The following is a 16125-nucleotide window of genomic DNA, read 5'->3' on the forward strand; positions in this document are numbered from 1 at the left end:
TTTCCTTCCTCCTGCTTGCTTTCGGTTTATTTTGTTTCTCTTTTTCTAGTTTTTGGGAGGAAAACTTAGATTATTGGTTTGAGAATTCTTTTGTGGGGAGTCTAGAACGTGTAAGAACCAGCAGAGGAGGCCCCAGCTGCACAGAGGATGTGACAAGGAGGAACTGACTCAGTGTGGATACTGCCAAAGGATGTAGAATCATCTTCTTTTTTTTTTTTTTGAGGAAGATTAGCCCTGAGCTAACTACTGCCAATCCTCCTCTTTTTTGCTGAGGAAGACTGGCCCTGAGCTAACATCCGTGCCCATCTTCCTCTACTTTGTATGTGGGACGCCTACCACAGCGTGGCTTTTTTGCCAAGCGGTGCCATGTCTGCACCCAGGATCTGAACCGGCAAACACCAGGCCACCGAGAAGCAGAATGTGCAAACTTAACCGCTGTGCCACCAGGCCGGCCCCTAGAATCATCTTCTTTAAAAAGTAGGTAATAATTTCCTTTAAAACATGACATGTTGATCACACATACTTATCGGAGCTTCTTTTCAATATCTCATTAAAGTTAGAGTAAAATAACTTAAAGTCATCAACTCTCAAGTTCAAAGAGGATAAGAATCAGAGATAAAAAAATAAATGTTAAAAAAATTTTAGAACCTGAAATGTTGGTGTACAAATGGTAACTGACCTAGCGGACCAGAAGGAAAGCCAATAAGAAGCAAGTCAGTTAGAACCGTAGAGCCTTGTAAGGGTTGGAATTGGAGGCACCTGGTATTTCTGAAGCAGGAGTTGTGGGGTAGGGCTGAAATAGGTGACCTGGTTGAAAGTCTTTGTAAAAAGCATTTTGAGCCCCAGATCCAATCCGTCCCCTTGGAACTGTGCCGCCCGCATCCCACCCTAGCACAGGAGTGGAGGCTCAGTCCAGAGACAGAATGAGAGGGGCTCTGCACCTGGGAAAACCAATGCAGATGAGCCTAGATGAGCAAAGAGCAAAGAGCAATTCACGTCCATATCCTGGAGTATGAGCCCCATCTCCCCAATCCTCCCCTCCCCCTACCTGGCTCCAGACACTGGCGGCCAGTCCCACGCTTACCTTCCACCCCTAGGCAGGAGATTAGAGAATTCTTCACAGTTAGAAAAGAGAAAAAAATAAAGACATTTATACATTTATATTTGTTTCTCTCCTCCCTCCCCTCCCCCCAAAAAGGGCAGATTCTGCCTGATCGCCAGTGAAGCCCACTAGTTGATAAGCCCGAGTTTCTAATCAGATTTTGTCTTTCACTCTTAAACATGAATGGACAATCAAGGATCGACAAACAGGAGGAAAACATCTGGACAAGTCACCCTCCTCCCCAAAGAAAAAACAACAGAGAAAAAGAGAATAATGAGGAAGCACAAAGAAAAAAGCAAAATAAAACTTTAAAATGCTTAAAATAGAGATGCAGGAGAATATATTATATCCATGAAACAACAACAGGATTCTACAAAATAGAACATTCAGAGAATGAGAAAGAGTTATTGGAACGAAATATACATATTTAGTCAAAGCATTATAAAGAGAAAAACACAAAACAAAAACAAAGACAGAATATGTGACAGAGACCATCTGTGGCCCCTAAAATCTAAAATAGTTCCTATCTGCTCCTTTACAGAAGCTTGCTAGCCCCTGTTCTGAAGGAAAATTCTTTTCAACCCAACCCAACTGTCAAACAAGTATAAGAACACACAGCACCCTTCCCCAACTCACCCCACAAGCGCAGTGCTACCCTGGTACCCAAACCAATGACACCACGAGAAAAGAGAACTACAGACCAACGTCTGTTATGAATAAATGCAAAAATACTCAACAAATACTAGAAAACCAAACTCAGCAATATATAAAAAGGATTATACACTATGACCAAATGAAATTTGTCCCGAGAATGCAAGGTTGATTTAGTCTACTAAAATCTATCAACATAATACACCATGTTAATAGAATAAAGGATTAAAAGTGCGTGATCAACTCAATGAAAGACAGAAAAAGCACTTGACAATTTTAACACTTTTTCATGATAAAAACACTCAACAACCTAGGAATAGAAGGAAGTTCCTCAATCTGATTAAGGATGTCTATGAAAACCCAGAGCTAACATCATATTTAATGGTGAAAGACTGGATGCTTTCCCCCTAAGATCAGGAACAAGACAAGGAAGTCTGCTCTCATCACTTCTATTCAACATTACACTGGAGGTGCTAGCCAGGTGGATTAGTCAAGAAAAAGGATTGAAGTCATCTACCTAGAAAGGAAGAAATAAAACTCTATTGGCAGATGACACCACCTTGTATCTAGAAAATCCTAAGAAATCCACTAAAAACTAGTAGAATTAATAAATGAGTTCACCAGTGTGGCAGGATGCAAGATCAATATATAAAAAGAAATCAATTACGTTTTTATGCATTAACAATGAGCAATCTAAAAATTCAGACATTAAGGAAACAATCTCATTTATAATCACAGCAAAAGTAAGAAAATGCCTAGGAATAAATTTAACAAAAGAATTACAAGACTTGTACACCAAAAACTACAAAACATTTTTGAAAGAAATTAAAGATCTAAATAAATGGAAACGAATCCCATGTTCATAGATTGGAAGAATTAACATTGTCAGTATGGGAATAGTCCCCAAATTGTCTACAGATTCAATGCAATTACTATCAAAATTCCAGATTCATTTTGCAAAACTTGTCAAGCTGATCCTAAAATTTATATGGAAATGCAAGAGATCAAGAATAGCCTGAACAATATTGAAAAAGAAGAGAAAATTGGAGGACTTATACTTCCCAATTTGAAACCCGCTCCTGATCAGGACAACACAGTGCTGGCATAAGGGTTGACACACAGGTCCGTGGAGTGCATTTCAGAGTCCAGAAATGAACCCTCACGTTTACAGTCAATTGATTTTCAACATGGTGCCAAGACAATTCAATGAGGGGAAGAATAGGGTTTTTTTTTTTCAACAAATGTTCAGAGAAAACTAGATATCTGTATGCAAAAGAATGAATTAGACCCCTACCTCACACCAGATACAAAAATTAACTTAAAAGTGGATCATGGACCCAAAGATAAGAGCTAGAACTATAAATCCCTTAGAAGAAAACACAGGCATAAATTTTTGCGATCTTTGATTATACAATAGTTTCTTAGATACAACACTAAAAACAAGTGACAGAAGGAAAAATAGACAAATTGAACTTTAGCCAATTTAAGAACCTTTGTGCAGGCCGGCCCTTGTGGCCTAGGGGTCAAGTTTGGTGTGCTCTGCTTCGGCAGCCAAGGCTTGCTTCCCAGGCACAGACCTACAACACTCATCTGTCAGCGGTGGCAGCTCACATACAAAAAAAAAGAGGAAGATTGGCAGCAGATGTTAGCTCAGGGCAAACCTTCCTCAGCAAAACAAAAACAAAAACAAAACCCCAAACATTTGTGCATCAAAGGACACTAGCAAGAAAGTGAAAAGTTAATCCATAGAATGATATTTGCAAATCATACATATCCAGGCTATCTAAAGAACTCTTACAACTCAACAATAAAAACACAAATAACTCAATTTAAAAATTGGCAAAAGAGTTGAATAGACATTTCTCCAAGAAGACGCAAGTAGTAAATAAACACATGAAAAGACACAGCATCATTAGGGAAATATAATGCCAACCATAATGAGACACCACTTCACACACTAGAATGGCTAAAATAAAAAAGACAGACAATAACAGGTGTCGGAGAAGATGTGGAGAAAATGGAACCCTCACATATTGCTAGCGGGAATGTAAAATGGTGCCATCATTTTGCACGACAGCTTTGCAGTTGCTCAAAATGCTACACATAGAGTTATCAAAGACCTAGCAATTCCACTCCTAAGCATATATCCAACAGAAATAAAATATATGTCCACACAGAAACTTGGACATTAATGTTCATAGCAGCATTATTCAAAACAGCTAAAAAGGGCAAATAACCTAAATATCCATCAACTGATGAATGGACAAACAAAACGGTATATTTATACACCAGAATATTATTCAGCAATAAAAAAGAATGAGGTGCTCATACATACCACAGCATGGATGAACCTTGAAAAGACTGTGCTAAGGTAGTCACAAAAGACCATGTATTATATGATTCCACTTACGTGAAATGCCTAGCAACGGCAAACCCACAGAGACAGAAAGTAAATTAGTGGCTGCCTAGGGTGGGGCGGGGAGTTAGGCGAAGGGAGTGAGCAGAAATAGTGAACGACTGCTAATGTGCACAGGCTTTCTTCCCCGGATGTTGAAAATGCTCTAACATTAAATTGTAATGTTTGTACAACTCTGAATATACTAAAAACTACTGAGCTGTGTACTTTAAGGAGATGAACTTATGGTATGTGAAATATGTCTCAATAAAGCTGTAAAAAAAATACACAAAGGCATTTTCAGATATGCAAGCCTTCAAAAAATTAACCTCTCATTTATCTTTTCACAAGGAGCTACTTACAGATGTATTCTGACAAAAAGAGTGAATAAACTAAGGAAGAGGAAAACATGGAATCCAGAAAACAAGAAATTTAACACAAGAGAGAGGCAAGAGGAATTCTCAGATTAGCTCATGACGACAGTTGTGTGGCAAGCTTAGAGAGCTACAAGGCAGATGTAACAGAAAGGCAAAGATGACCAGGAAGGAACTCATTGAGGGGGAGAAAAGGAGAGAAACAGACCACCTAATATGTTTGTACATATTGAATATTGAGGTGATTTTTATTGTTCCGCCAGAGAATTTGTGATATGTACATGGAAAACCAAGCCAGCAAGGAAACAAACAAACAAAGAGGCAACTATTAACTCCAAGCAAAACATAAGTTATCCAAAAAATAAAACAGTTTCTCTGTATCCTCTAGGTCAGCAGTGAATTAAATTTCCCTGATGAGAGCGTCAGAAACACTGAACACTGATTTCACCCAAGGTGACAAAACTCTAACGGGAAGATGGGAAGAAGTGATTGCCTGAGCGTATTGGGTGGCAGAAGTGCGGGCAAGGTTGGTATAAGAGAACACAATCCTCATCTTCCATATAGGATCCAAAAACCTAAAACTGAAAGACCAAGAAATAGCAGTGTAATCCTGCTGCTTAGAAATAAGGGCACAGGGGGAAACAGGAGAAGCAGAGAAGAGAGTTGAAAGCAGTTCATTCCAGAAAGCAGGAATTCAAAAAAGGGGGGAAAGGATTGCAATATCTTCGTTGTGGACTTAGTGATACTATTGAATTAAAAAAAAAAAAAACTATACCGATGCATTAGTGTGATTTTTTTTTTTTAGGAATAAATAGTTCTTGAAATAAGGTAGATAGTGATGCTGGAGCTTCCTCAAAACAACCAGCCTTTCCAGAGAAGTTCCCGGGGGCAGCTCTCCAACCTGCTCTTCCTTCACTTCAGCTCTCCTCATTACCTGACTCGGCCCCAACCGCCTGCTCCTGTCCACCTCCGTGTGGTAAGCTTCTCCACCTGGCCCTCGCAATCAACCCGGTCCATTCCTTGTCTCTCTTGACTTTCTCTTCTGCTTTAGCATCCTAGACATGAGCCAGGACCAGCTTGCATCTAAATCTGTCAGCCTCAGCCAATTAGTCTGCTCCAGTCTGATTCTTTTGCCTGCCCCACGAGCCTTGTAAGTACCCTGCCGGTACAGCAGCGGCCGCGGTCAGCCCTGCCTCTCCCTGGGCCTGGAGTGGGCAGCGCTAAGCACAGTTGTCTACAAGTGGGCTGGCAAGACGGGCGCAGTGTCCTCTCCTGAAACCCAGATGCTGCATCTGCTAATGAAGCCATGGTCCACACAGGCTTATCAGCCACCAGGTCACTTCCCTCACTCACTCTGAGTGCCCTAAGCTCATGGAGTCTCTCGAGTGTGGTGCCAAGTCTGCCCATTTGTGGACCTATATACTTGATCTCTTCAGCCCACATGCAGCATATTGACCTGCGTAACATTTTATCTTATTTTTTTAAAGATTGGCACCTGAGCTAACATCTGTTGCCAATCTTCTTTTTTTTTTCTTTCTCCCCAAAGCCCCCCAGTACAAAGTTGTATATTTTTAGTTGTGGGTCCTTCTAGCTGTGGCATGTGGGACGCCACCTCAGCGTGGCCTGATGAGTGGTGCCATGTCCGCGCCCAGGATCCGAACCGGTGAAACCCTGGGCTGCTGAAGCAGAGCGCGCAAACTTAACCACTCAGCCACAAGGCCAGCCCCCTTTTTTTTTTTTTTTTTTAATCTTATCGTTTTAACTCATCTGTGGAACAAGGGGAGAGGATAAGCTCTACAAGTGACATACAACGTAGATGCAAAGTAGAGGGGCTCAGCCACATGGCTGGCAGGGTGGACACCACCCTCCCAGACCCTTGCCATCCCACAGAGAGTCATGCTTCGGCTGGACGTGGCTTGGCGTCTCCTGTGTGTGCGCGTGTGATCCCGGAGAGGGCTCCGGTGCCCACTGCCTTGCATATTAATGATAAAGTGGGGCTGAGCTTTACAGCCTTGTTGGCATAAGACATATCGTACTCCCCAGTGCCAGTTAGGAGAGGAGCGTGCGCACCAGCACGGCTCCAGCCTGCTTCTGCTGGGCTGCCCGAGGAGCCTGCGGAGTCATCCAGCAGGCAGTCTGGCTTGTTTCTCCTCCTCCAGTCTTTAGCTATTGGATCTTGCTGATTTTCGTATTATCTTTTCCTCTAAGTTTTGTGCCATTGAGTCTTTATCCAAGCCACAGACTAAAATACTGAAACTGTCAAAGTCAATGAAAAAGCCCTGTTGTATATCTTTACGATGACAATAATCAACACTCTTTTTGGCTGTTCAACCAACAAGGTCTCCACCGTATATACTGTCATCCGACTTAGTCCTCTACAGTGTCCACAAAGACCGTTACGGGAGCCTTTGTCCAATTCCTGCTAAAATCAAGAAACCCTATACTCGGCAGTCCTCTGCAGGGCCAGGACGTGGCAGAGAGGGGCTGGCCTCGGAGACAGGGAGTGAGGAAGGGCTCAGGAGCCGCATCAGGCGGAGTGGGGAAGCAGCAAGAGAGAGAAGAAAGCACAGCTGCGAGGAGAGCCCGGATCACGAGCCCATTAGGGTACATGTGTCTCCTGATGTGTTTGTCAAATCCCTCCCTCTAAGATGGGAGAGACCCCGGGCAGCCGGAAAGCCTCGGCCCTGGACGTGGAGACCACCGCAGTGGAGAGGGGAGAGAGAACAGTGGCAGAGGGCCTCACCCACTCCTGCCTCTCCGTCAGCCCCTATCACACGGCGCTGGTCTCCTCGCACGTAGGAAGGTCGTCGCGTGAACTGCATGGTGTGCTAGGCGCTCTCTCAGGACTATCAGTCACTTCAAGCCACTGAAGAGGGCAATGCTTAACAAACAACCGAATTCCTCCTTCCAGCTCTGAGAGTTGGCACACCCCATGGAGCGCCTCCTTTGCGCCCCGTCCTGGGGAAAGAGCAGTGAGCACAGGGGTAAAGTTCCTGCCTCATGGCCCTGTATCATTTCTTAGGAAGGCAGACTATGCACACAAACACAACCTGCCGGGTGTTGGGTTGACTGAGAGAGCAGAGCAAGGCGGAGGCATAGCGGGCGTGATGGAGGAAGGCCTCACGGCAGGGAGCATCTGACCTGAGGCCTGAGCTCAGGGTCAGCTGTGTAGGCATGGTCAGTGTGGTCTGTCCACCCCTCCTGCTCACCCACATTTCACGGCGTTTCCCCAGCAGGCCAAGCCCCTCCTGCCTCGGGGCCTTTGCTCTAGCTGTTTCCAGTGCCTATGATGCTCCTCCTTCCCCTCTCCAAGCTTTAGCCTAAGTGTCACCTTCTCAACAAGGCCTGCCCTGAGCAGCCTATTTAAAACGGCCACCCTCACCCCGCTGACCGGCTCTGTTTCTCCCTGTGATGCTTGCCACCCTCTGGTATGCCGCATCCTCTGCGCGGGTATGATGTTTGTTGCCTGCTGCCCTGGGCTGGAGGTTTGACTGGTGCGGGCACTCCCACGGCTCCATCTCACGAGCAGATCCGAGAGGCCAGAGCAAGGCCTGGCCAGGGGCAAGTGCTCGGTAAGTCCTCACACACCCGCGCATTCCTTCGCCCCTGAAACACCCACCCTGTCCAGGTGCGGCACCTGAGTGGGCAGAAGACCCTCGGAGCGTGGGAGGGCAGGGAGCACCGCCGCTGCTTCCCGGTGAGCTGTTTTGGTCGAATGCTGGCGGGAGGCGGTGTGGTTGGCTTGGGATTTCTCCAGGCTCCACTTCTCTGCCACCTCGCCCCCGCCCCCCCGCCCTCTTCGCCAGAGAGCACAGAGCACTGGCCTTTGCTCAGATCGGGAAGCCGAAGGGGGGCCCGAGGAGGGTGGGCGTGGCCGGAGACCTGGCGCGGAGTCAGAAGGGGGCTGGGATCCAGGGGCTCGGGGCCGGGCGAGGGGTGGGCCTGCCAGGGTGGGTCGGAGTGGAGGCAGAGAGGCACGAGTCTCCTGCAGAGGCTGAGGGAGAGAGGGGACCCTGTCCTGATAGACTCCCTCTGGGATCCTGTAATGAGCCTGGCAGCACCATCCCGGTCTCAGCTCCACAGGGCTCCGGCGCTCTCAGCGGTGTGTCTGGGAGAATTAACCGCCTCGATGCCTGACAGACGTGGAGAGCAGAGTGTGAGTGTGTGTGGTGGTGGGGAAGAGGCAGCGCTTCCCTCTAAAATCATCTGTGACTGCCACGCAGGTTTCCGCTTTCAGAGCCTCCATTATCCGCCAGCCTTGGGCGGCCCCCTGTGCCACCACCACCGTCATTCCCAAGGCTCTGCCCGCGGCTGGCTCTGCCCTCTCTGTGTCCCCAAGCAGAGCTTTCAAATGCCCCTTCCTCAGGCTTGGCACTAATGCCCGCCGTGCTGCCGTGCCCTCGCCTGCGGTAACCACTCCAGCCTGACAGCCACTTTCTCCAAGGGTCCCAGTCCCTCGATTGCCAACAAGTGTTTGCTGGGGCTGGTCAGAGTTAAGTCCAGAGCAGCGCATTTCTTCCCTGCTTCCTCCATTTCTGAGCTATGAAATGATCCACTGAGCAAATCAATGATTCATCAGATTACCACATTTAGTCTAAATTAAATCGATTCCCCTCAGGCTAGACTTTGAAGTCTGGCTTCACCTGAGTTCACCACCCAGCCTGCTGTCCGACAGAGTGCAGCCAGCTCACCCCCATGCTGGGCCCCTTCTCCCCACCACGCATTCCCCACACTGCTGTGCCCTGACCCCAGTCCTAGCCCAATCGGACCCCCTGTCCAGAAGCCCATCCTTCTCTCCGTTGTCATCCAGCTTGCTCTTCAAGGTCCCGTCTTAAACCCAACCTTCGCCATGAGCTTCTCTGGGCTTCCGCAACAGGCAGAAGTAGTTTACGACTAGACGCACACAACTTTGCATTCAGTCGCACTCCATCTGTTTCACGTTGGAGTGAGTCGCTAAGTAACACAAGGGCAGGACACTGTAACTGACCCCCTCACAACACCAAGCACAGCCCACTCGATAAATACGTGTTGATTGGACAGAGGTGATTCCACCTTTCTCTCCAGCTTTATCCCTTTCTCTTTTTTTTTTTTTTTTTTTTTTTTTTTTTTTTTTTAAGATTTTATTTTTTCCTTTTTCTCCTCAAAGCCCCCCGGTACATAGTTGTGTATTCTTCGTTGTGGATTCTTCTAGTTGTGGCATGTGGGACGCTGCCTCAGCGTGGTCTGATGAGCAGTGCCATGTCCGCGCCCAGGATTCGAACTAACGAAACACTGGGCCGCCTGCTGCAGAGTGCGCGAACTTAACCACTCGGCCACGGGGCCAGCCCCTATCCCTTTCTCTTTTTTTATGCTTTCTTTTTGATGAGGAAGATTGGCCCTGAGCTAACATCTGTTGCCAATCTTCCTCCTCTTTTTTTTCCTCCCCAAAGCCCCAGTACGTAGTTGCACATCCTAGTTGTAGGTCATTCTAGTTCTTCCATGTGGGATGCCGCCACAGCATGGCTTGATGAACAGCGTGTAGGTTCGCACCTGGGATCTGAACCAGCGAGCCCTGGGCTGCTGAAGGGGAATGTGCGAACCCAACCACTTGGCCACGGGGCCGGACCCATATCCTTTTTCTTAATCCAAACTACCTTTAGCCCCTCAGCCCTCCGTCCCGCTTTTCACTCCAGTCCTCAGGGTACAGGGTCAGGTGATCTCGCTGGCTGCACGCCTACTGAAGAGACTGGAAGCAGGGCTGACGTGGGCAGGAGGCCAGATGAGAGAAGCTGGAAGCTGGTTTGAGGAGCCGCTGATAGAGACGACATGGATGGATTCCAGAGATAATCAGAAGGTAAAAGGATGACCCATCTCTCGAGCGCTGTACAGTTCCCAAAGCACTTTTGCATCTATGTCCTTCGAGATTCGTCTTCCTCAACAGCCCATGACAGATGCTGAGTAGACAGAATTCTCTCAGTAAAGGTGATGAAACTGAGGATAGGAGCCGTGAGGTCCATTGCCCAAATTCACACAGCTGACTGGGACAGGCTTGGAACTCACATCCAGATCCCCGGACGTCACATCCAGGGCTCTTTCCAGTCTGGTGTCCAGGGACTCACCCTGCAGCTGACGGGGAGGCCGGGCGTTAAGCTGAGGAGCCCTGACTCGGCTACCTGCCTGAGGCTATTTGCACAGTTCCCATTGATTTGTTGTAACCTGTAATTATTTTTGCTGAATTTTTTTCACGCTCCATTTGCTCTTTACTCTGCAGCAGACAAGTGACAGGAAAAAGGGCCTGGAGCTGAGTGAGAGCAGGAGACCCTTTGGTCCTGGGATGGAAGGGAAGGGGTTCCAGATGCCGGTTTTCTGGCTTGTTGCCCCTCATCTCCCTTTGGCCCTTTACGGGGCTCACTTCCTCCCCACAGCAGGGAGGCAGACCTGGAGCCCACGCCTCCTCCCAGGGCTCTCTGGGCTGCCTCTGGGCAGGGCCACCGGCCCCTCGCCCCTGCTGCTGCGGCAGAACCCTTCACATCGACCTCTCAGAAGGGAAAAGAAGCAGAGAAGACTATAAGGATGGATTGTTAATTTTCTAAATTAACTCAGAGAGTTAATATTAACTCAGAGAATTCACTTAGGCTCTGCGCTGCCGCCTCCTGAGTGGGCAGGGCATTCTGTTCCCCTCTCTGAGGTGGTTTCAGAGTTCGGGATAGTTCCTCAATTCAGAAAACCTGGGGAAAGTCTTGGTGTCTGGTGCTGGGATAGTTCCTCAATTCGGAAAACCTGGGGAAAGGCTTCTGCCTTGACAAATAAAAATGGCAAGCAATAGCATATATTGGAGAATATGAGGAAGCCATTTGGTATAAACCTAATTCGGCCTGACCTTGTCTTTCCAAAAGGGCCTGACCGTGGCTGTTGAGCATGCATTGTATATCTGCTTTAGACATTCCCTACGGCAAGAACAAAGGCCCTTGAGATAAAGGTGCAACTTCCCTCCCCCTCCCAACGTTTGCATTTCCTTAAGGATTAAGCATCTTTCCTCAGGCTAAGAACTGATTGCTGAGCTCACCTGTGACCACCCAGCTTGAGACAACAGACTTGCCTCCTGCTACGCCCTCTGAGACAGCAGACCCACTACCTGTGTCCATCAAGCGCTGCACCGACAGGAAAATCTTGTGATTATTGTAGAAGGGACATTTCAATCATATGTAAAGCATCCTGTATGGGGTATATAACCACTCTGTATACCTCACTTCTTCGGTGCCCTTTCTTCCTAGGGAAGAAAGACCCCGGGCCATGGTCCTCAGATTTTAGATCAGAATAAACTCTCCCAAATTTTCATTTATAGATTGGTTATGGATTATTTTCATCGACAGCCTGGTGTCTGAAACCATGGGGTCCCTTCAAGGAGGTGAGCGCTGCTCACAGAGTCTCAGGTGTGTCCTGGGTGGTGGCGAGGGTATGGAGGGCAGGTCTCCCCGACTCACAGGACCTCCCCCTTCCTCGCTCCTCCTCACTCCCGAGGCTCAAACCGCTCCCCAGCTCTAGTCGGGGTGGCAGCCTCCCTCTCCCCCTGTGGAGCCAACTCTCTCAGCAAAGGCTTCCGCAAGGCAGGGTTTCCCTTTTTGTTTTGTCTTTTAAAACTGGAGTGGAAACAAAGAAGCTGTCAACTCCCCCAGGAGCAGGACGACCTCCTGCAATGGAGTTGGGGTGAAGTTGGAAATAGCGCTCATTCTTTTGTGACACACACACACAGTCAGGAGAACAGATAAAGTGGATTTCTGGTTGTCCTACCGTACTGTCATTTGCCAGGTAATTCACCAACACTGTGTGATCCACATGCTTAGTATCTCCAGGTAGTTACCATTAAACACGTTTTACATGTGAAGCACCTCGGAGAAATCTTAAAAAGCAAACTCATCTAAGGGAATACAATGTTAAGTGATGGAGCTGGGATTCAGGGCCAGGCCTGGCCGAAGGCTCTGTCCACTACTCCAGGCCCCGCTGGGTGGAGTTGAGTGCTCTCCACCAAAGGGATTTGCATCAAAGCCTCGGGAAAGGCAAAGAAAGAAACGCCCAAGTGAAGTCTTTAGGGGTCAGGGTAGTAAACAGCCATTTTCTGTAGGCAGCTTCCAGAGCCTCTCAAATGTATACCAGATCAAAAATCAACAAATAAAAAGAATCATAGGCAAACACTGAACTCTAGTTGATGATATAATGGTGAAGTGTTTGGAGGTTAAGTGCACTGATGCCTGCAACTTATACTGAAATGTGTCAAGAAGATAAGAATGGAAGGATGGATGGATGGATAGATGGACAGATATGTGATAAAGCAAATATAGCAAAATGTTAGTTATAGAATCTGGGTAGTGGGCATATGGTTGTTCACTCTGCAATTCTTTAAACTCTTCTGGATGTTTAAAATTTTCATGATAATGCATTGGAGGCAAAATAAATCACACAGGTGGATCACACCCACCTCTTGTCACACATCACCATGGCTCGAAGGGAGCTTGGTCATGAGTCACCAAGTTCTTCCCACAGGTAGAGTAATGGACTAGATGCTTGAGAATACAGAATAATGAATGGATAGGCAGACCTTGCTTTGTGAAAATTTAGGATACCTGGGAGAAAATAGGACAGAGTCATAAAATCAACAGCCAAAAAGTCAGTAGGCTCTTCATTTTCTGCCCTAACAGAAAGGGAGCAGGGTTACAAATTGCTTGTAACTACACATTGCCCCAAAGCCTCTTCTGATTGGCTCTGATGCAAAGCAAGGCCCACTATGGTTAGAGTCAGAACCGGCAGGAAGGGAATGTGACCACTAGCCCCCAGGATTGCAGAGGATCCCACAGGGGACACTTCACCTGCGGGTACCTCAAGGGTATTAAAGAGCAAGAGGGGCTCCTTTTGGTGGCAAGTGGGTTTAGTGGAAAGTTCAGTGGAGCAGGAAGCAAGCCAATTCCACTCTGTCCCTTTATATCAACTTGAGCAAGTCGTTGTTCTCTCTGAAGCTTGATTTCCTCATCTGTTAAGGTTACGTAACCATTGCCTGCAGGTCGAATTCTGCCTACAGCCTGTTTTCATATGGCCTGAAAATTGAGAGTGACTTTTATGTTTTTAAATTGTTTTAAAAAAAGCAAAAGAAGCATAACATTTTGTGACACATGAAAATTATATGAAAATCAAATTTCATTGTCCGTAAGGGAAGTTGACTGGAACATAGCCACTCTTGGCTTTTACGCATCGTCTACGGCTAATTTCAACCTACCACAGCAGTGTTAGGTAGGTGCAATAGAGACGATATGCTCCACAAAGTCTAAAATATTTACTCTCTAGCCCGTTACAGAAAAAGTTTGCTGGCCTGGTATGAAATGGTCCATTCACCAACTTCACTCCTCTGTCTACCTCACGTCACAGAATTACTGTGAGAATTAATATGAGATGTGAGCTTAGTAAACTGTAAAGTTCCATAAGATGCAAGGTGTTACTACTGGCGGATCTCATTTATCTCAACACCATCCTTACAAAGGAGGGAATCCGGAAGGGATGTTTTATATGACAGATGGGGAAACTGAGGTTAAAGAAGGGCGACAACATGCGCATGCAGAAATGAATGCCCTTATTTTACCCACAAAGCTCCCACAGCGAGGGCCTCAACTACGTACCTCTGCACATTTTGGCACGTACAGTCCTGTCTGAAAAGGACTGACTTGGGAAGACCAGGCATTTTTCAGGAATTCTGTGAGACAGTTGTTAAAACACAGACCTCATTAAAGAGTAAATTATATAAAGTTACAACTAAATAAATTATAAAAGCAAAGGTAAGAAATACTCAAAATTCATCTCTTCCTAATTAGTACATTTTATCATTATCTATGCTCTGAGGTTATTTATGTCTTTTGCGTCTATTTGGTGAAAATACTATCTAACAGTATGCTACTGTGAATGTCTTTCTGGCTTTGCATTCAATGACATCACATTGGGTATCTTGAAATTAACTGTGGTGGGAGTGAGTATTCACACCCTGGCAATTGGCAAACCCTACAAATCGGGCATTCCCCTCACCTCAAAGCTGGTGGTTAAACACTTGCCTGCACACTGCTGGGACCAGAGCTTCCAGTCCAGGAGAGTCACATGGGAGAGTGTTGGCAAGTGAGGGGAGAACGGCAGAGGACAGAGGGTGGACATCACGGGTACAGAAGAAGGAGAGTGTCATGGCCACGTTTTTCTTGTCCCAAGAAGCCTTTGAACCAGAAGAGGAGTATCTGGGGACTAAGGCTCCAGTACTGTTCCTGGGGGCCGCTAGAGCCTTGGTGTCTGCAAGCATTACTGTGATGCACCTTCTCTGCTTACACCTCCAGAGTGGTGAGGCCCGAAAGGACCTGTGCATAAAGATGGGGACGCCGAGGCTCAGAGAGTGAATGATTTGCCAGGAGGCAACCAGTGCCTCAGAGACAAATCTAGAATTCTGACTCCTTCTCCCAGACAAGCTCTTTGCAGCACAGTCATGCTGTTTTACCCAGCACCTGCTAATGACGGGAATGGATGTGTGGGGCGGACCTGCACGGCTGCTGTCTTCCCACTGGTGAGGACCTGTTCCCTCCCCTCCTGTCAGCAGGTGTCTAGCGGCTTTGTCCACCCAGGAGAGTCTGACCATCCACATTTCAGCTCCTCTGTCCCTCGGCAGCCCCCTTTCTCACAGCCCTTCAGTCATCTCCCTGGACTACTTTTTTCCCAACACAGGCTCATTAAGAGCATGGGGAATATTCAGCACGTGCAGCATTTGGCACATGGGTGGGATGACTGACTATGGCTTTGGGAAGCTCCTGGTCTGGTAGCCGTCTTGTCAGGCAAGCTGTCAAAGGGAGTGCTCACTCTCCACCCAGAGGGCCTTGCATGTGTGCTCCTTCAGGAGCAGAGCAACAGGGAAGATGCACAGGAGGAGGCAGGAGACGGCGCTCGGGAAGTGGTCTATTCTGTAAGCACGTGAAATGATTTTAGCTGTTACCTCCGCTCTGCATCACGTGACACCGTAGGGTCTTGGAAAGTCATGTTTGGAAGGAACCCAGGAGACCATCGCGGCTAGTATTTCACTTTACAGATGAGGAGACTGAGGCCAGAGAGAGGAAATGACAGCAGCAAAGTTACATTGCTAGTAAGTGATGGTGTTGGTTTCAAACCCGGTCTCTTGCCTTCAGACACAATTTGAAACTCATGGACCCATGACTTTTCTTAGAAAGAAATCTACTGTATATTCCTGGAAGTATGCTGAGCACCATGAGATGAATTCAACAAGCAGTTCCCGCCATCTATAGTCTGGCTTACAGTTTAAAACAGAGATGGACGTAGACAGAGGAGGGGGTTGAGGCCTCAACAGTGGGTGTGTGAGAAGGATCTGCGTTCTGTGACTGGGGACCCTACAGCGAGCTCGGTGAAGAGAGGAAGGTGTGGGCATGAGAGACAAAGACTGAGCTGAAATCCTGTTGTTGCTGTTTATTAGCCAGGTGACCTTGGGCAGCCTCTCAAAACCTCAGATTCCCTGACTAGCAAATGGGGCCAGTGATACTCATTTAACAAGGATGCTGTGAGGATTAAACGAGATGTTTGTAAAGGACTAAGTGTAG

General features: G+C 47.1%; 1 long non-coding RNA gene across 3 annotated transcripts; it reads left to right on the plus strand.

Annotated features, from left to right (window-relative positions):
• The first annotated feature begins 6264 nt into the window (after positions 1-6264).
• Positions 6265-11842, plus strand: LOC123280874 (uncharacterized). 3 transcript variants are annotated; one of them, XR_011498215.1, is made up of 4 exons: positions 6265-7972; positions 8151-8219; positions 10195-10355; positions 11543-11838. It is a non-coding gene; the product is annotated as an uncharacterized lncRNA (long non-coding RNA). The 3 variants fall into 3 exon arrangements; XR_006520143.2 differs by lacking the exon at positions 8151-8219 and having other exon boundaries at positions 6265-8094; positions 11543-11842; XR_006520144.2 differs by having other exon boundaries at positions 6265-8219.
• The last annotated feature ends 4283 nt before the right edge of the window (positions 11843-16125 follow it).

This window comes from Equus asinus, chromosome 25, assembly GCF_041296235.1.
Source record: "Equus asinus isolate D_3611 breed Donkey chromosome 25, EquAss-T2T_v2, whole genome shotgun sequence".
Lineage (NCBI taxonomy): Eukaryota > Metazoa > Chordata > Mammalia > Perissodactyla > Equidae > Equus > Equus asinus.